At 45.0% G+C, this 21,667-nt stretch overlaps 1 protein-coding gene across 1 annotated transcript in view; it reads left to right on the top strand.

Annotated features, from left to right (window-relative positions):
• Positions 1 to 20,675: 20,675 nt before the first annotated feature.
• The window catches only part of Tgfbr3 (transforming growth factor beta receptor 3), a 180,519-nt gene continuing 179,527 nt past the window's right edge, over positions 20,676 to 21,667 (top strand). Inside the window, exon 1 of the mRNA XM_027425899.2 lies at positions 20,676 to 21,011. The gene's annotated coding sequence lies outside the window, so the exon portion shown is untranslated. The remainder of the gene's footprint in view (positions 21,012 to 21,667) is intronic.

Genomic DNA, 21,667 nt, shown 5'->3' with positions numbered 1-21,667 from the left:
GTTATTCATGTTTTTGAGCCCCCCCCCCACAAAGCCACCATTCACATTTATAGATTCATTGTTTGAGGTCTATTAAAGATGTTTAGAGCATAAGTGTCTACTTATTAGTGTTGCCTGAATTAAGAACAGCATTGTGTGTTCTGGATGAGTATATAAGAAGAACATGTTTTGAATAAAATAGAATTCATAGTTCAATTGTGAAATAAATGCACAAGCAGAGGGCTATTTCAGCAAAAATAAAGGCCAAGGCATGTGCTGGTCCATTTTATGTCAGCAGGACACAAGCTAGAGGCATTTGAGAGGAAGGAACCTCAATTGAGAAAATGCCTCCATAAGATCTGGCTGTAGGGAAGCCCAAGATGAGGAACAGTATTAAAGGGTCGTAGCATTAGGAAGGTTAAGAACCACCGCTATAGGGCATTTTCTTAATTAGTGATTGATGGAGGGCCCAGCCCATTGTGGATGGTGCCATCCCTGGGCTGGTGGCCCTGGGTTCTACAAGAAAGCAGGCTGAGGAAGCCATGGGGGGCAAGTCAGTAAGCAGCACCCTTCATGGCCTCTGCATCAGCTCCTGTTCCAGGTTCCTGCCCTGTGCGAGCTCCTGTTCTGACTTCATTCTATGATGAACAGTGCTGTGGAAGTGTAAGCCAGATAAACCTTTTCCTCCCAAAATTGTTTTTTGTTTTGGTGTTTTATCACAACCATAGTAGCCCTAACCAAGACAGGGTTTCTCTGTGGCTTTGGAGGCTATCCTGGAACTAGCTCTTGTGGACCAGGCTGGTCTTGAACTCACAGAGATCCACCTGCCTCTGCGTCCCAAGTGCTGGGATTAAAGGCGTGTGCCACCAACACCCGGTTAGTGTTTTTTTTTTTTTTGACAGTTTGGAATTCATTATATAGACCAGGCTAACCTTGAACATACAGAGATCAGTCTGTCTTTGCCTCTAGATTGCTGGTATGTATAGTACCACTCCCAGCAGTAATATTTTTTAAATAAAGTTTAGTTTTTAGTTACTTTTATCATACAGACTTTTCTGACCTTATTGTTGTTAAATTTATACTGTAAATTATACATACTTTAACAGATCTTAACTCTGTTAGTGACTTATCAGGTTTAAGAGAAATACAGACCCTCTGGCCTAGCAGACTTTAAGGGATTGAGAAGAATGCCTAGCAACAGAAAACTAACTTCTTTATACCAAAGGGTCTGGTGCAGAAGTCTCAAAATATGCCAAAAAGAATGATCTTCATCATTCATTTCTTCTAGTTCCATAGTGCTGGGATAGAATCCAGACCTTCAAGCTTGCTGGATAATTGTTTGGCAACTGGTCTATGCATCCCTCCATTCACCACTCTCTTAGTAACTAGTGGAAGAAGTACTTAATCGCCTCCTTAACTGTTCAAGGAGTTGAGAAGACAGAAATGGACTAGGGGATCAAATTCTCACCCATAGGGAATTTCTGTGTAGATAGATCATGTGGATTAGCCACCATTTAAGCACACCTGTTTTATTTTTTGGTTGTTAATTGCTTTTTATTTTGGTCTTGCTTTGCTGTGAACCAGGGCCCTACTTTGTGGCTCTAAGAGAACCTCAGATTCATGCCCCTGGCTCTGTCTCCCATGTGCTGAGGTTACAGGAATGTGCCACAACCATGCCTAGTTTAACCACATCTTTCTTTATTCTATTTCTAATGCCGAGGGTATAGCCAATGGGTAGAGGATATGCCAAGCATGTGCAAAGCCCAGCCATGTGCGGCTACGTCATCTCAAGGTCTCCAGAACTCCTGTGGAAGAGACACTATGCTGAAACTTGTTGTTTTTCTGAGTTCAAGAAAGTATGATGTCTATCCTATCAGCTCATTTCAAGTTTATGATGTTAAGTGGTTACATTCCCATGAATAAAATTTTACATCTCTCCTTACTAAATTATGATTTTATTTATACCTTAAAAAGGAGGCTCAAAGAGTTTAAGGCTATCTAATTAAGTTACTGACTGAGCTAGTAATAGAATTTTATGTTCATCTGCTATGCCTTGGTCTTATAGGCCCTTTATTTTTAAATTCAGTTGAGCCTCAGCTTGGTTGTAATCCCAACACTGTGGAAGTGGAGGCAAGAGACTTCAAGGTCATTCTGGGCCAAAATAGTATGCCCCAACTTAGGATACCACTAGACTCCTAAGCTAAGATTGATATTATTTTATATGCATGAGTGTTTTCTTTGCATGTATATACACCACTTGCATGCATGGTACCCTCAAAGGCCAGAAGAGAGTGTTGGATCCCTTGAAACTGGAGTTACAGATGGTTGGAAACTGCCATGTGGGTGCTGGGAATTAAACTTAAACTTAAACTTAAAATTAAAATTAAAATTAAAGAGAGGTCCTCTGGAAGAGCAGCCAGTGCTCTGAGCCATCTTTATAGCCCCCTAAGCTAAACCTGAGATGGTGGCATGCTATATCCCAGAATTATAAACCATTTCTTCAACAAGTGTCACCAGGAAGAGGTTATAGCACCAATGACACCAATGACATTTCTTGTCTTATGACACTTAATTGAGTAGTGAGAAGGTCTGAGGAGACTGCTGCCCCTGGGACAACACTTCCAGTCTTTTATATGCCAACTTATTAGCTAATGTTTGAATTTGAGGAATTCTCGGTGAGATTTTACATCCTAGTGTTACTAAAAAGAACAGGAATTCAGGATGCACCGTTGTTGGGAAGACATCTTCAGAAAGCTCAACTCATTTGTGGGTGTGCGTGCGTGCGTGCGTGCGTGCGTGCATGTGAGAGAGAGAGAGAGAGAGAGAGAGAGAGAGAGAGAGAGAGAGAGTGTGCTCTGGCATGTGTGTGTGAGCTCCAGCACATGTGCGTGTATGTGTGTGAGGGAGAGAGATAGAGAGAGAAAGAGAGAGAGAGAGGAGAGAGAGTGCTCTGGCATGTGTGTGCGTGTGCATGTGTATACTCCAGCACGACGTGTGTGTACGTGTTTGTGTGCATGTGCTCCTGCACATGTGTGTGTGCATGCATGTGTGTGTGTGTGTGTGTGTGTGTGAGAGAGAGAGAGAGAGAGAGAGAGAGAGAGAGAGAGAGAGAGAGCTTCAGCACATGTGCGTGCATGCATGTGAGAGAGAGAGAGTGCTCCGGTGTGTGTGCCCGTGTGCCTGTGCATGTGCTCCTGCACGTGTGTGTGTGTGTGTGTGTGTGTGTGTGTGTGTGTGTGTGTGTGTGTGTGTGTGTGTGTATGTGTGTGTGTGTGTGTGTGTGTGTGTGTGTGCAATGCATGCATACTTGTTTCTTTTGCAGAGGGTGACCTTGCATCATTTCTGACTTTTCCCTACATCCTATCACTGCTCTCTATTTGGATTGTGTGCCCACATATATTCAGTTCAGAAGTTTTTTTCAGTTGCATTATAGAATTTTTATGAAATATTTTTCTTATTTTCCTCCCTGATCATAAACTTGCCTTCACAGATGGTTCTGGAATGTAACCAAATTGAAAAGGACAAGAACATGTTTGCAGAGCACAGTGAGGTCGTAAGCAAGAACCCTCTCTCTCAGCAGCATCGGTGGCCCTCGCTCGTCTGTTCAGGGAAGAAAGGCCCTGTTTAAAGTCATCAGAGTATGGAAATGAAGCCACCGAGATGAGGTTTCCTTCTTGCATCTCTTAATTCCAAATAAAGCTTTATTTTGCAAATATGATTCTGTTTCCCTTAGAAAAATTGATCTAGCCAAAGTTGTTACATGTTAACTTTTTTTAATTGGCAAAGATTTGAACTCTCAGAATATTATTCTCTAATTGACCAACTTGCTTTTTTAACATGGAGGACATTTTCCTCTTGCTACTTCTTCATATGCTTGTATATGGCTGCTCTCATCTGTGCCAACATGGGCTGTGCTGCTTGGGATTTGGATTCAGAGCACATGGGGATCAGCTTATTTGTTTTATTTATTTGCAGATGTTCACCACATGTGGGGCTTAGTTAGCATGGGCAGTAATCATGAGTCCAGAATGCTCTACCCCAATTCCCTCTTGAGACTCTTTATGTGTTGCATGAAATGGCTGTGTTTTCATGGGTGCCACCATGGCCATTCTCATGTCTTGTTTAGGCAACTGATGCAGATGGTCTGCTGTGGCAGTGCCTTCCCTTCCCCAATCATTGCTGACCTTCGCTGTCAGACCATGACAAGACAAGAGTGTTTGTCTAGTGTTCAAGAAGCCCTGGCTTCTACCCTGACCACTGCAGAAAGCCGTGTGTGGTGCACATTGATAATCCCAGCTACGTCGGAAGTTTGAAGTCAGACTGGGTATACAAAATAAAAAAGAGAAGTAAACAAGAAAGAAAAATCGAAAAGAAAAACCAGAGAATGAATAAATAAACAAATTAAGTTTATTTTTGAGGGGATCCTTGGCCTCCCTATGTATTCTGAACTAATAATTGTCTCAGGTTTGATCTCGAAAACTCAAGCTACTAAAGGAAGGGAAGGGAAAGAAAAAGGGAAGGGAGAAGGGAAGGGAGAAGGGAAGGGAGAAGGGAGAAGGGAAGGGAGAAGGGAAGGGAGAAGGGAGAAGGGAAGGGAGAAGGGAGAAGGGAAGGGAGAAGGGAAGGGAGAAGGGAGAAGGGAAGGGAGAAGGGAAGGGAGAAGGGAAGGGAAGGGAGAGGGAAGGGAGAGGGAAGGGAGAGGGAAGGGAAGGGAAGAGGGAAGGCAAGGCAAGGTAAGGCATTGTGAGCCTGGGGAGATGGAACCTGCTTTGCAAGCATGAGGCCCTGAGTTTGGAGCCCAAATGCCCCCAAATAAAGCCAGGTGTAGCAGAGCTCTCTATGATCCCAGTGCTAGGGAGGGACAGGTGTACACATGGTGTTTATTGGCCAGCCAATCAAGCCAACTGGTGAGCCTCGGGAAGATGGCTCAAACATTGTTTTGAAATTAGAAAGATTCTCGGTTGCCAGGATGAAAATCTAAGCCTGTGGGTGAATTTCAAGTCATGTTTTTTTTTTATTTTATTTTATTAGTTCTAGTTAGGGAACAAGCTTATTTCAAGTCCCTTCTCCCTCTCCCTCAAGTCATGGTTTTTAACCACTGAACATTCTAAGTCTCCAATATGTGTTCTTGAGTCTGACAATTTTACTATAAATTAAACAGCACACATGTTAGATTGATCCATTACATTTACCAGCCATATTTAGTTATAACTTCATAAGATTCATTTAATTATCAATTTTTCAAAGTATTTTGGGGAAAAATGTTGCTTACATGTACCATGAGGCAGATACAAGGATTTTAGATTGTCTGGTGACCTTAATTCAAAACTCCTTTTTATTGTTCTCATGTGTCTGTGGTGTGTATATGTGGGTGGCAGTGGGACTCACATGCAAGTATATCTGTTTGTGTGTGCATGGTTCTGGGAGACCCGAGGCTGAGATCAGCTATCTTCAATCACTCTTCCACCTTATTCTTCTGAGACAGTTCTCACAGTCAAAGCCAGAGCTGGCTGATATGATTAGTCTCCATAGCCAGCTTGCTATCTAACTTTGGAAGCGAGAGCTAGACCAGCAGATGCGGTGTGCCCTCTGGTATACACTGGGTTGTGAGGCTCTGAACTCCAGTCATTGCTACTAGGCCAGTGATTTGACTTCTGAGCCACTGCCCTGACCCTCAAAACTCTTATAATTTCCATTGCAACACAATGCATTGAATTTTAAATTATTTTCTGAAGAGGTCCAGGTTAGCAAGAAAAAGAGCAGATGGGGGGAGGGAAAGAAGGAGATGGAGAAGAGGGGAAGGAGAGGAAGGAAGTGGGGAGGAGGGGAAGGAGGAAAGGAGAAAAGAGTCAGGAGTGGAGGAGGAGAGTGAAAAGCTAGCTGGCTTCTTGCCAACTCTGGGATTCCTGCTTCTTCCCCAAGCACAGGGCCTCTGGGTGGCAATGGAGCCTTGGAAGGCGGCTGGGAACAGCTTGCCCCAGACTCCACCCCAGGGCCTTCTCCTCTCAAGCCCTCTGACCCCTCTTCTGCGTGTGCGACAGTTTTCATGCTGGCTGTTCACAGCTGGATGCATGCGGGGTTGGTACTGCTCTCTTGCATGAACTTCTCCCATGGAACCAACCCTTCTTTATAAAAGATGTTTTGCTTAGAGACCCTAAAATATGTGGAAAAAACATTTTGAAAATATTGTTTCAAATATAACTGTGTCCCTTTGTGAAGGAGCAAGAAGTAGCAATTTGGAGAGAGATCACTCAGCTATGAATTTTAGCTATTTATTAAATATATGTCTTTGGAAAAATTGCTTCTGCTTCAGTTTTTCAATATACATATATTTTGAGACAGGGTCTTATGCAGTCAGTCCAGACTGGCCTCAAACTTGCTGTACAGCTTTGGATGACCTTGAACTTCTGACCCTCCCGTCTCTCTGTCATCATGAATTTAGATGTATGACACCATGGTTAATGCCATGCCGGGGATCAAACCTAGGGCTCTCTGCACACCAGGCTGCATCTCCAACCCTCAGCAATGATATTTATTTAGTTCATAAGAGCACAGGGATAACTTGTAAATCTGAAAGTACTGAAGTTATATATAAAACTAATACAGCCTACTAATACTGATGATAAAAGTCCCCTGGAAATGTTTTATATTTATAAACTATGTCACACTCATAGTATTCAAATGTGTGACACTTAACTTATGGTTGAGTGAAAGCAGATGCAAATTTGTAGTCTTTGCTTTCCTTTCTCATTTGTGCTGTCAGGCTTTCAGGCAGCCTGAATAGTCCTGGCTGCTTGGTACTCCCTGTTTGACTAGGCTGGCCTGGCCTGGCACTCCCTGTGTAGACCAGGCTGGCCCTGATCCTCATGCCTCGCCTCCTTTGTTCTACAGGTGCACGTCACTATGCCCACCTAATCCACGTAACCCCAATCACAAAAATGGTTTAGTAACACAAAAAGGTGGACTTGCTTCTCTCTGACACTGCCTTAACTGTAAACTGGAGATACTGAGTAGATGTGAAGGCAATCTGTCATACCCATCTGGTCTCCGGGGTTGATCCTGCTGGTGTGGCCGGGCTGGGCAGCTGTCCCCTTCCTCTCTGATCAGTGTGTGTCCCTCCCAAAACTATGCTCAGACAGAGAGGACGGCCCTCCCCAACAGACAAGGACTGCTCTCAGCCAAGAGCACACCAGCAGCTGTGCCCCTGTGCTGGAAACTGCTCTTGCTCTGACTTAGAAATCTTTTTAAGTTGCATTTATTCCGTATGTTTGTGTGTGTGAATGTGCATACATGCATGCCATGGCATCAAGGACAGTGAGACTTACCCAGTGTGACTGCAGGCTCCTGAAGGGCCAGTCATGGAACATTCTTCATCCTCAGAAAAGAAGTTTTGCTACATGCCACAGTGTGGGTGAAACCAAGGACATTGTGATAAATGATAAAACAAATCCAACTACCAAACCAATATATGTGATTATGTCTACATGAGGTAAATATCTAAAGCAGACAAGCACACACACACACACACACACACACACACACACACACACACACATGCAAACATGCACGCACACACACAAAAGACATTTACTTATGCACACGTGCACACACACACATACTTGTACAGACAAACACATACACACATGTATGTCCATACACACATGCATACATGCACACACACACTGCATGCACATATACACGCAGCAATGGGATGGCATTACCAATGGCCAGAGAGAAGGAGAAAATGGAGAGCTGTACAGTGGCTCTAGTTTCAGTTATGAAAGACAAAAACCATTCTGGACAAGACTCCTACTGTACAATAATGTGGATACAATATATACTACAGAACTCCATATTTTAAAATAGCTTTTAAAATTATTATCTTTTTTTGAGCCAGGGTATCATAGTCTAGGCTAGCCTCAAACTTACTAGGTAGCTAAGGTTAGTTTTGGATGCCCAATGCCCCTGCCACTATCTCCCAAGTACTGGATTATGGTTTATAGTATGCTTGGCTTCAAGATAGTTAAGTGGTAATAAATTTTTCTCTGTGTTTCTTTTTTAAATCACAGTTTTAAAAATTACCAAAAAAAATCACAGTTTTCCGTGCCAGTTGTATTTATTTCTAGACATTTTAAACTTTAAAAAAGGTATTTTAAAAGTAGGTAACATAGGAAAAGACAAACATAGCTCAGAAGCACTCTTGTGTAAATAGATATAAATCACGGAGGGCCAGCACGGTGACTCAGCAGACAATCTGAGTCCCATTCCTGAAGCCCATATAAAGTGGGAGAAGAGAACTGACTCCACAAAACTGTCCTCTGACCCCCATGTATACCATGCTATGGCATAGTCAGTGCCCCATCATAGTACATACACAATAATAATAATAAATTAAAAAATTTAAAGCCACCGAAATAACAGCAATGTGATTAAGAAAGGATGGAATGTGTCAGTGGATAACAAAGCACTCAGCGGCTGGTGACATGACTCCGTGAGTGGTGGCCATGACTCCATGAGTGACGCCACTTGCTGGGACCCACATGGTGGAAGGAGAGAAATGACTCCTGAAAGCTGCCCTCTGACTTCACATTTGTACCATGGCATTTGTGAACAAAATAATGTAGCAATACGACTAAAAGATGCTAACAAAATAAAAGTCCTCAAAAGGGAACTGAACTTTGGGCATCTGGTCGTCAAGGTGACCCAACTTTCAGCCATGTTTCCAGTGAGCCGCCTTTAAGATGTCCCGATTTAGGTGAGCTCAGATTTCAGCAGAGCTGAGGAGAACCAAGCCAGTGTTGTGTCCTCTCCTGCTTCTGTAGTGGATGCAGCCCAGCATCCCTCTGGGAGATGGAAGCTCTGCAGTGGTAATTTACTGACAGAGAGCTGGGTGTAAATGGTCCTGAGGAAGATCAGTCCACATGTGACAGGAGGGTACATATGTACATACGTACATGAACACACGCACACATATGTATTGTGCTTAAAGCTGGGGGCTTCCCAGACATCCCAGCTTGATATTCCACACCCACTGAAACATGCTTATCACCTCCCCTTCTGAGCAAGACAGCAACCAAGGACAGGTCCTTCCTAGTCCTTAGAGGCAGACAACACAGGCAGCAGGCCCACCTGAGTCGCTGCCAATCCCAGCAGAGAGGGACAGGGAGCTGTACCAGTCCTTAGAGAGGATGTTGTCTCTTCATCCAGGCAAAGACAGGACACTGTGGGAAATGTCTGACTGACCCCATGTGTAGAATGACAGAGGGGTGTGCTCTGTGGCCCTTGGAACTCCCCAGAGGACTTTTGACCAAGTTTGTAGTGCACATTCCTTGCCTCAGCTGGTTAGAGGAATTTCTCAACAGTAGTGACAACAGCTCAGATGTAGTCGATGAGGAGCTTCTGTGCTGAATGAGGTCACTGAATGGGACAGCTATGGCAGAGCAAGCCCTGCTCAGGGTGTCAGCACATCCATTAGTCACATGGTGGTTCTCAGAGAGAGCACTGAAGAGGATAATCACTGTCCACGTGGTCACCTTTGCAAGGTCCTCTTGGCCCCCCGAGGGGAGGGTGCATTGGCCAAAGGCAACACAATAGAGGTTCGATTTCTCCTTCAATATTAAGAGACACAGTGTTTCTCAGTTGCTTCCAGAAACGCTGAAAACAACCTTCTTCACAGTGGAGAGAGCTTTGGGCATCAGGATGCCACCAGCTTAGTTTGCCCTAGAAGCAGCAGAGAAGGGTATGGGACCTCCCCTGTGGTACCTGACATTGCATAGGGTATTTAAACCTTGACCTAGAGTGGTTGCCACAGTTGAATTTTCAATGATTCCCAAAACTCTCTAGTGTTGGGATTACAGGTGTTTGTCATCACACTGGGATTAGGGACAAGCCACTCCAGATGTTTGATTCAGATAACCAGGGAATATACATTGTTCCTCAAATCAAGTAAGGTAAGGATAGGTTGTGGGTGGCAGCTGGAATCAGAGTTTCCTATCAGTATTTTTAAGGCTGTTTTTGAAAACATGGAATCCTTCATGATATTGCCTGTCACCCTTGTGCCGGGGCCATGTTGTGTATCTTCTGGATTGTTCCAGTTTTGGTATCTGTGATGTTCAAGTGGGCATTCTCATTGGTTTGCAGGGGTTAAATCCAGGGCGGTTTGAAGGCGGCATTCTGAAACTTCATCCTTTAGGCATGGTCACCAACACAGTAAATATTCCTCCATAAAATACATGAATGAAATGGATTGCTTAAATGAAATAAAGGCATACAAAACCTTCTATCAGAACTTCCAAAACCACGTTGTATGGAATATTAGACAAATTTTACATAAAAAATATTCCAGGGTCAGAAAGTATGGAAGGTACAGGGCTAAAAAGAGTTAAGTATAGCAGAGTTTGTGGCACAGGCTTGTGAATCTCAATCTCGATATCAGTAGGCTGAGGTGGGAGCACTAACATTAGTTAGCAGCTAGTCTGGGCTACTTAGTGAGCTCAAGGCCAATGTGAGGACACAGACTGAGATTCTATTTTTTTAAAAAAGAATCAAATGAAAGCTAAATATGTTGGCTTCAACCTATAGATCCAGCTGTTCAGAAGTCTGGGATAGGAGGATCATTTGTGGTCAGGAGTTCAAGTCTAGCCTGGGCCACACAGCAAGACCTGAAATAGAAGTTTCATTTTCTTTATCCAAAGGAAAGTTAAATGGGAACATTTTAACTCTGTAATTTCTCAAAGGCTTCGTTATGTTCATGTTGTTACATCAATATTATATGATAATCAACATTAATATTACTTTTAAGGTATTTATTATCACCATTAGTGTGGGGTGGCACACGCAGGAGGTTAGAGGACAACATTTAGGAGCTGATTTTCACCTTTCATTGTGAGTCTTAGGGGTCCAGCTCCCGCTCTCAAGGCTCGTGTGGCAGGCGCCTTCACCTGCTGAGCCATCTCACTTCCACCAACATTTAACATTTATGATTAACATTTAATGTGTTGTTGGGTATAGTTGGCACATGCCTGTAATCCCAGCACTTGGGGGTTATCCTTGGCTACATAATGAGTTCAAAATCAAAAGACCCTGTCTTTAAAAAACAAAACAAGAAATTTAATGTCAATATGCTTATATGTTTTTCCTAATTTTATTTCATTAAGGAACCCAGGTTTGAGAATGTTGTCCTATATTGCATGAGACAAGGTGGCTCAGGGGGTAACGTGCTTGCCACCCCAAATGTGTAGAAAGCGGAGTATGTTTTGTAAGGTGTTAAGTGGAGGCCTGACATTTTGTAAGGTATTTTCCATAAGACAGTAATTTTCATTTCTCCTGACTTTGCTTTTCACCATGGTAACTACAGGGGAAATATCCAGAGAATGGGTGGTATAAGTTGTTTCTGTTGCTTTGAGAAGACAGTTTAGCTGAGCTGTCATCCCAACTTAGGTCTTTTGTAAGCAGCCTTGTTGAGTCACAGCATAGACTTTCATGGTTGCTTTACTCCTTTTATTTAGCCACCCAAAGTGTATTCATTGGGCTGTAGCTGGGTACGTATCCCTGTCTTGTCTGGTGACATTGGACCGGTTTCCTTCCTACCCACTAGCCCCTGCTGCTACTTATAAAATAGTCACTCTGAGGCTAATTAATTACAATTGCTTGGTCAATAGCTCATGCATATAACTGACTAGCTCTCACATTTAAATTAACCATTTAGTTTATATTTTACTATGATGCTCCTGGCTTGTTACCTCACATCTTGCTTCCCCGGTAGCTATGTGGCATCTCCCTTGATTCCAGCTTCTTTCTTTCTCTATCTCTGTTTGGATTTCCTGTGTAGCTTTATTCTGTCCTGCCATAGGCCAAAACAACTTTATTCATCAACCAATAAAAGCAACTCATATTCGAAGCATACAGGACTTCCCACATCATTGGGGATGTTCGTTAAATATTGGGTTGCCAGTGAGGGTATTGTGTTGGTATCCTATCTATGAATTTTATTTACTTTAAAAACAATTTAAGGAGGCATCAGGCATGGAGAAGGGCCATCAGGGACAGAGCAGATGCCATGGTGAAACTCATTACTTGTATATTAACCTAAAAAAAATTAATAAAAAAGAAAAATTTCAACAACTTATTCTCTTTGATGTTCTAAATTGAAAAAAATTTCCAAGTATCAATTAAACAACAATTTTAGTATGTGTGTTTCCTGAGAAACTATTTTTAATTTTCTCTTTTGAAATAGGGTTCACTCTATTGCCCTGGCTGGCCTAGGATGGATGATACAGTCCAGTCTGGCCTTGAACTCTCAATATCTTCTTTCTCAGCTACCCCATGAAGATTTTTATTTATTTACTATTTGTCTTTCAGTGCCGGCCTGGACAGCCAGTTTGCTTGAGTTGTAAACACTGTTGATTGAGCATGTTGGAACTAGAGAAGAGTTAAGGCTGGGTTAGCAGATGTAGCATGATAAATAAAAGACCCAGAGACTGATACTGGGGTTCAAGCTTCAAGCTGAAGGATCAGAAAAGCGAGGCAGCCAGCCACTAGCTTCTTGCCTCTACCCAGCTAAAATGGGTCTCTGTCTCTACATAACCTGTCTCTACAAATCCTCAGAGGCAAAAGCCTCTCAATTCCTGTCTCCTCCTTTTATTTTTCTCTCCATCCAGCCATATCCTCCTGGGATTAAGGGCATGTGATCCCAGGTGCTGAGATCACCTCTGTGTGAGTTGTTGCTTTTAGGACTGGATCAATTTTGTGTGGTCAGTGTGGCCTTGAACTGACAGAGAGATCTGTCTGCCTCTTACTCCTGAGTCCTGGGAATCAAGGTGTGTGTCACCACTGCTTGATCTCTATAGCTTGTGTCTGGCTTTGCTTTCTGAATCCTCAGGCAAACTTTAATAAATCATTAATGACATGTCACCACAAGCAGGATCATACTGGTCTGGGGCGGGGAGGGGGGGAAGGGGGGGCCGGAGGGGGGGATTGGCTAATGAGAACTAACTGCCTTCCTCTCTGTAACAGGATGCAGCCAAAGGTCTTTTAGGTCTTGTTTCTCCTTGACTTTCAGTGTCTTTAGTATTTTAAGACAGCAGCATAGTCTAGAAATGACAGTAACAGCATGGATATGATTTTTGTCTTCTCCACCAACTCAATTCGGTAGTGTGAATTAGAGGCGTTCCAGATCATATCCATCATCGAGACTGCCCAACTTTGCCAGCTAACTGATCAGCCCGCCTGTTCACCACTGCCTCTTGTCCACTTTTTATCAAGGTCCCATTGTGGTCAGGGAGCCCTTCCTCATGGTAAGAGCCTGGCTTCCTGGTCAAGTTCCACTCACAATATATGCTTATAAGCTTAAAAACTGTATTTTTCATTCATTCATTCATTCATTCATTCACTGTGTGGTGGTGTGTGAATGCCCGCATGTGTCACAGTGCATGTGTGGAGGTCAGAGGACTAATTACTGTCTGTCTTATCCTCTCAGCATGTTGGTTCCAGGAACTGAACACAGGTTGTTAGGTTTGGCAGCACTGGGTTTGAACACTGAGCCACCTTACCAACTCCCTCCCCCCACTATTGACACCGCTCCAGGCCTGGACAAAAGGCCGCAGTCTTTCAAGTCCAATGTAATCTGCTCCCTCCTAAGTCCTTAGAGCTTCATCGATCTCTCTCACTGTCTCACAGCTGTCCAGTCCCTCAGGCATCACCAGGGTGAAGCCATTCCTTCTCATGATGACGGTCATCACCTGGCCAGCACTGAAGCTCCTTCCCCACCACTCCTCAGCTGGATCTAGCTGAGCCACCTTTGCAAAGGTTGGCCTGTGAACTGACCAGTGGCAAACTCTTAGTTCTCATCTTCCTGAGCCAGAAGTGGAATAGAAGAGCTGTGTGAGGTAATTCATCTTGATGGTCAAGAGAGAGAGAGAGAGAGAGAGAGAGAGAGAGAGAGAGAGGGAGAACATAGCTTCCTCAACAGTCAGGTGAGGAGGAGATGGTGGGTACAGCTGCATAGGTAAATACATGTCCATATCTATTTTGAGAAGTATTAACCATAACAAAGTAGGAGGCTGAAGGCGTGTTGGGCCAAGTCAGACTTTTACATTATTCATTTATTTTATTTTATGTGTGTATGTGTGTGTGGGGGGGTTTATTGTGTGTGTGCTAGAGTTTGTATATGTGTACTATGGCACATAGGTGGAGGTAGGGGATTGATTCTCTCCTTATTTTTATTATATTTATTTCAATTAATTTATTTTTGAGATTATAATTTGATCACATTACTCCTTCTCCTTTCCTTACCCCAAACCTTCCCATATTCCTCCCCCTCCTTCAAATCCACGGCCTCTTTTTTCATTGATTATTATTGCATGCATGTATATAGATACATTCCTAAATATAACCTTCTTAGTCCATAGGATGTTAGTGTATGCATGTTTTCACTGTTTTGTTTCTGAAGAACCCCAAGTAGATCTCAAACTATTGAGCCTTCTGCCTTAGCCTCGTAGAGGCTGTGATTCCAGGCCTTCCCCACTCTGACCTTGCTGGAGGGTTTGAAGAGGGAGAAGTCAAATAAACCTCCCAGGAAATGGCCATGTGAGCTGGGACACAATCTCTGAGAAGCACTAAGGATTGTGGTCATACATCTGAAGTAAGATCTGTGTGGCAAGAACATGGGGGGGTCAATGGGTTGGAGATCCTGGTGGGATCCAAGAGTTATTGGAACCTAGATACTGGAAGCAATGAATCGGGAAGAGAGAGGTTGGTGATTACACAGGAATGCTTGCCTGGGGTGGGGGGACACTTAGTACTTTGTCCCCACCAGGAACGCTAACTTTCCACACCTCCCTGGCTTGGTTTCTTCCAGAGCCTGAAGTAAATAGGATTTTGAGAAAGTTCTTACAGAAATCAAGGCTTGGTTCCGGGTGATGTCTCCCCGGGGAAAAGTCTAGCCCGAGGACTTGAATTTAACCCTGGAAGCCGTGCGATAGGAGAGGACTGACCCTGCAAGTCGTCTTCTGATGTCCATGCACATGCTCACACTCACAGATGCGCACACACAGATAAGTGTAAACAAGTCAAGGCTCATTTGCTAATCATCAAATGATCTGTATTTGGATCTAGTGCTGAGGATTCCAGTAAACTTAAGATGTTTGGGAATATTAATTATATCTCTATAATAAAGAAAAAGAATGTTTATAACTTTAATATAACTCTTGGTAAAAAATGACATATGTTCACTAGGGAACAAACATGAATAGGATAATGGCCTGTGAGGCCAGGGTTCGGCTCACTGGAGACAGCTTAACAGCATGCACTTAACCAACAGTGGGGAAACTGTACCTGTGGTGCACACCAGCAATCCCAGCACTCAGGAGGTGGAGGCAGGAGGATCAGAACTTTAAAATTTTCTCTGGCTCTACGGAAAGCTGGAGGCAGCCTGGGGTACAGGAAATCTTGTCTTTAAAGAAATCAAAGCTACAATGAACAATCCTGTGGCCCTGGGGATGGGCTCTTTACCCACCTGCACCATGCAAGTCTTCTTGAACTTAGGCACAACACTAGATCAGAAGGTTCCAGAAGACCCTTAGTTGATTAAGGGGCCCACAGTGATCCCCTAGCTCTAGAATATTAAGTTATGAGCTTAAGTTATGAGCTAAGATTTGTAACATTTAAAGCTATTAATACCTATCCTGGGCACCTCTGATCTTTGTATGCTGGTTCTCCTAGGGGGAGAAGACATTTAATAATTTATAATACTTAATTTTTTCTCTTATCTAGGCTCCACACCCACAAAGAGGAAACAGTTGAAACAAATGAGGGCTAGTTCTTTGCTGTGAAAAGGGGCAGGGGTGTGGGGTCCCCTTTTTGTCCTAGCTTTCAGGTACAAGGGAGAGCAAGCCCTATCCCCCACCCAGAACCCCATCGGCTGGGCAGAGGCCACAAAGATTCCAGATGGATGTGCTGTTACTTTAGTTTTCTGGCTTCATTGCCACCCTTGCTGTGGGCAGATGAATTCTTGAACCCTCCATCCTGGGCCGCTGCATCTCAGGGCACGTTGGCAGAGGTTGGAGTCTTAAGATAGTAAGGGAATTCACTCCATGTTTCCATTTCTAAGCCCTGGCAGAAATCACCCAGGTCTAAGTCAGGTGTTTTTGTGGCTCTCTGCCCTGCATGCAGGGTCATCGGAGAGTAAGTTTTTTCCTTATTAGCTGGAAATTTGCCTATTGCAGATTTTATCAGCCTGGACTCAGATACAGATACAGATACAGATACAGATAAAAGTGGCTCTAAATTTTTTGATACCACACGAAACACTCGTGAGTATGTACTGGTGTCTTTGGGAGCAAACTCTGGAAATGAATTTGTGTAGCTGCTGGTGACAACAGGCCAGCTAAACAGAAAGTGATCATGCATGCGGGAGCCTGTGGACTGCATCCTGCCACCGCAGTTCTGGGACAGCATTTGGTTTTCGTTCTGTCACACATTCTTCAGAATAGTTGTGCAATTGCCTCAAAGCTGTTGGCTGTGCTTGCTGGACTTCATGTTCATGTTCTTAAGGGTGAAGGGGGCCTGCTTCTGTGTGATACTGGAAGGCAACAGTTGTGTTCAAAGAACTCTTTTTACATTGTGAAGCCTCCAAAGAGTTGAGCTTTAGAAAAGCAGAACAACAAAGTAAGACTTTTTCTATCACTGCATAGGGACTCATTGTGACCTATGTCCAAAGTGCAGCTTCAGAAGAGGGACTCGGCAGCCAGGGAGTCACCTGGCTCAGACCTCTCTGTGCATCATTTTATACTTGGTGAAGGGAGGATAATAGAACAGTCAGGTTGGCCTCACACTCCTCCACAGTCAAGGATGACCTTGCATTTCTGACCATCCTCTCCCCATCTCCCATGTGCTGGGAATACAGGCGTCTGCTGTCATGCCCAGCATACATGGTCCTAAAGGTAAAACCTAGGGCTTCATGCATACCAGGCAAGCCCCTTACCAACAGTGCTACATCCCCCAGCCCCGGTTCAGGGCCCAATGAATTAAGTTTATAAAGTACAAAGCACATGCTGAGTTCTATACTAGGACTTAGGAAAACTAGAAACAACAGTAGGCGTTTACCATGACTGGGCCTCTTGGAAGACTGGAATTCTCCTACAAGGGCCTGGAAGAACCTAAAATATACATTACTGACAAACAGGTCATTATGCATTTGCTTGGTTGTCTGCTTATCAGGGGGATCTGGAGACGTGCCACAAGACTGAATCATTGTAAGTAGGGGTTCCTGCTTAGGGGAGGAACCATTCCTTGAGAGAGACACAGGCACTGTAAATCACTGAGACTCTGCTGTCAAACATTTCTTGTGCAAATAAAATAAAGTATGCTTTAAAAAACGCCAATTCTCTGTTTACAGTTTCTCTAGGGGTGGGTGGGGGAGACCATTTGTTTTCCTAAATAAGACCTGCACAATGACAGTACCTGTTGGCATGCCAACGTGGATGGGGCACATGTCACAAAGCCCTACCCTTAGATGAAGAGCTGCAGGCAATTAATGGCTGCTAAGAGAGCTCCCTAGGGGTGAGCCCATGGCAGGTTATTCAACTCTGAGTGCTCAGTCCCAAACACACATGTGCCTGTGTGTGTGTGTGTGTCTCTGTGTGTTTATGTGTGTGTGTCTATATGTGTGCATTTGTGTGTGTCTGTTTGTATGTATACGTGTGAGTATATCTGTGTGTGTATGTGTGTCTGTATGTATATATGTGTGTGTATAGTATACATGTGTGTATCTGTGTGTATGTATATGTGTGTGTATCTGTGTGTGTCTGTGTGTATGTATATGTGAGGATGTGTGTGTTTATGTATATGTGTATCTATGTGTGTATCTGTGTGTTGTGTCTGTGCATTTGTATATATTTGTCGTATGTATATGTGTGTCTCTGCGTGTGTGTAGGTATGTGTGTATCTCTGTGTGTATACATGTGTGTGTATGTGTGTCTGTATGTATATGTGTGCATGTATATGTGTGTCTCTGTGTGCATGTATATGTGTCTATCTTTGTATATGTGTGTGTCTGTATGTATATGTGTGTGTGTCTGTGTGAGTGTATATGTGTGCATGTATATATGTATATGTGCCTGTATATGTGTCTATGTGTGTCTGCGTGTATAAAACAATAATTAAAGAATAGATCATGAATTTGAGAGGGAGTGGGGGAACAAACACAGGAGGAGTTGGAAGACAAAGAGGAGGTGTAGAAATGATGTAAATACAGAATTCAAGTATAAAATTTCCCCCCAAAAGATTAAAAACTTAAAATATGACCAGTGGGGTTTGGGGGCACACACCTTTTGTCTCAGCACTCAGGAGGCAGAGTCAGGTGGCTCTCTATGAGATCTAGGGCAGTCAGGGCTACTGAGAGAAACCCTGTCTTGAAAAACCAAAAAAGAAGGTTTTTTAGCTTAAATGTTTGTCTGCCATGTACGAAGTCTCAGATATGTGTTAGTTCAAGCCTAGACTCTCAAGGGGTGAAGACAAGAGGATCCGAAGCTGATGAAGTTCATGGTCATTCTGTTACATGTCAGGTCGCAGGCCAAACTAGGATACTTGAGATGCTCCCTCAAACCAAACAAACACAGAAGACAAACAAACGAACAAAAATAGAGAAGGAAACAATTGATCAAAGAAATTTATCAAGTTACTACCTCAGACCAAAGGAAGCCCTGTCTTTTATGGTAACAAATGCTGATGCGCAGCCAAATGAGGTGGCTCAGCAGGCAAAGGCACTTGCTACCCCTGCCTGAGTTTAACCCCTGGAAGGTGCAGCAGACATCGCCAATGCCCACAATAGTAGGAAGCTGAGAGACCAGTCTTTAATATCAAACACCAAACAGATGGAACTGTTCTCATCAAACCACCACAAATACGAAATGAAGGTATTTTCATAGTAACACATTTGATTAATGATACTAACCTTTGTCAATGAATCTCTGTAACCATATGTAAACATGAGAGAAAAAGAAAGACATATTTCTGTTTTCTTAATCTCAGCCAGTCAGTAGAGTTCTTGCTTAACATGCATGAAGCCCCCATGTCCAACCCCACCAGATCAAACCAGATGCAGTGGCTCATGCCTGTAATCCTCCCATGATTCAAAAGATGGAGGTAGGAAGGTCTAAAGTTTAAAGTCATCCTGGGCTACATAGATCCACACCAGCCTGGGCTACCTGAGACCCCATCACAAAATGAAAATAAAAATAATGTAAGTCATGCTATGAGAAGCCTCCTCATTCAGTGTGCTGGCTGGGCTTGACCTTGGGAGCTGGAAGGCAGAAGCAAGAGAATTGAGAGTTCAAGGGCAGCTTCACTACTTACTTAATGAGTTGAGGCCAGCCTAAGGTACATGAGACCTACTCAAAGAGTGGGGCAGGGTTGGGTGGTGGTGGGGCCTGCCATTCAACTCCAGCATTAAAAGCCTGAGATCCCAGTACTTTAGGAGGAAGTCTAGGGAGGGTGACTCCGTTTGTGCAAAGGTTCCCTGATTATCCAGTAGCAGTTAACACCGGAAACCTGTCTCTGAACCCTAGTCATTTCACAGCCTTTCCATGTGCTGTAACACCTGTAAGAGCTTCCTGTGAAGTGGCTGGTGACATAATTCAGTGGGTAAAGGCACTTGCTGCCAAGCCTGAAGAACTACCTAAGTTGGAGTCCTAGGTCCCAAGTAGTAGGAAGGGAGAAAGTTGTCTTCTGACCTCAAACTCTGGCCAAAGTATATGCTCGTGTACACACGCAGACATCTGCGAGTAATTTTGCAAAGTAAAGTTTAATGCTAAGTAAACATTTTGTTTATTATTTGTTGTTAGGCAGGGTATTCTGGGGGCTGATTTTGAAATGACCTTCCTCCCCCATGCTTGGTTTTATGTGGTGCTGGGATCAAACCCAGGGCTCTGGGTATGTCAGGCAAACACTTTACTATTGGAGCTACAGCCCCCAAGGGGCAATTCACCTTTTAATTGGAAAGTGAAGTGTAACAGGAGTGTCAAGCTTGTGTTGGTGATTGCACTGACTGCATTCAAGGGTTGCAGGTGCAGCTCACACATGCATGTATGCAAGACCTTGAGCACTATCCTTTCCATCCTATCCTTGACACCATGAGAATCTTGGGGGAAACAGCAGCGATGGAAAATAGGTAGCTGGGGAAGGCACTCTGCTCTAAGCTGTAGAGAGGAAGAGGCAAGACCCTGTCTACACTGCTGGAGCATATCTTTTGATAATCAGAATCGGAGACAGAGAAACTAATACCAAACTGAAGCAGAATGAATATGTGCTCGGGGACTGCGATGGGCTTATCTGTATATCTATCAAAAACCAGGAACCAAATAAAACCGGTATCTTCTCCAGAGATCCCTGACACTTTGAAGGATGCAAGGAGAGACTGCAAGTCCCGGCAGTGAGCGCCACATTCGCAGTACCTCACTTTTTCCCGGGCCAGAGAAGTCCACCCGCCACCCCATCCCGGGCCGCGCCCCAACTTCCTTTCCCTTCTTTTAGCTCCAGCCTTCTCTGCCCTAAGGGAAGCGCAGGCTGGAGCAGGCTCTGCTGGGCTCATCCATCAGCAGGGGAGGAGGGGAGGGAGGAGGAGGAGTTTCTAGGCGGCCGAGCCCCCGAGGCTCGCGGCGCCCTTCCCCCCGCACGCTGATTGCTGTGGCTGCGCGCCTGACCCCGCCCGCGCGTGTGCGCGGCTGAGCGAGGGCGCCACACGGGCCTGATGGGGTGATCCAGGCTTTCGGGACGCTGAGCGCCACTTTCCTCCTCCCTGGCAGTGAGAGAGAGAGGGAAGAGGGAGAAGCGGGCTGCTGTCCTGCCAGGCCACTTTCGCTGCGCTATTCCGCGAGCTCCCAGCAGGAGGTGAAAGTCCCTGGCGGGGTCCGGATGGCGCAGTTGAGCTGCGCCTGCTGAGCTCGCGGCCGCCTGAGCGCGCTGGGTGCGGGGACTGGGCTCGGCTGCTTCCCACTTCGCGGCGGACGATCGGTCTTGGACACGCCGCCTGAGAGGTAGGTGCGGGCTCGGCGCCTGTGCAGGCTGCGCATTGCGGGCCGGTGCTTGCTTCGCAGGTTTCCTCGGGCTACCCGGGACCCCGAGCTCGGGACCTGGCTTTGATCCGGCCGGGTTGACGCTGAGCGGAACAGTGATCCGTAGCGGTCCCGAGTGGGCAGCGCCAGGGAGGAGCTCCCCACGGCCGCCTTCGCTCTTCCTCTCCGCGGTTTCCTAGTCCCGTGCGGGGCGCACAGGCCATTGCCCTCCCGACTAATGACAGCGTGGGTGGGCGCTCGACGGTGATGGGTAGCAGAGGCCGCGGCGGCGGGACACGCGCGCCCGAGCCAGTCCCGGGTCCCCGGCGGCCGCGGCCTGGTGCGGGGAGGCAGTCCCAAAAACGCCGCGGAGGACGCCCGCCCGGGTTAACCCAGCCGTGCTCCCGCTGATGTTAGAGGCTCTCTCGGGTGTGAACTTGGTTGGGAAACCTGGGACTCTTGGATGTTGCTAGAAGAACCCACTTGCAGAGTTGCGCTTATTAGGACATTTGTCCCATTTTCCGGCACTCGGATAGAAGTGCAGACAGCGGCGTGCCAAGCCGAATTACTTTGGCAGAGTAGAACCTGGTGGCTGAGGTCGCCCCGTTCGCTGGCTGTGAGCTGTGTGAGCTGCCAGG

Source organism: Cricetulus griseus, chromosome 7 (genome assembly GCF_003668045.3).
Source record: "Cricetulus griseus strain 17A/GY chromosome 7, alternate assembly CriGri-PICRH-1.0, whole genome shotgun sequence".
Classification (NCBI taxonomy): domain Eukaryota; kingdom Metazoa; phylum Chordata; class Mammalia; order Rodentia; family Cricetidae; genus Cricetulus; species Cricetulus griseus.
Note: the sequence above shows the minus strand (reverse complement) of the source record. Positions and strands in the feature narration are given on the sequence as shown.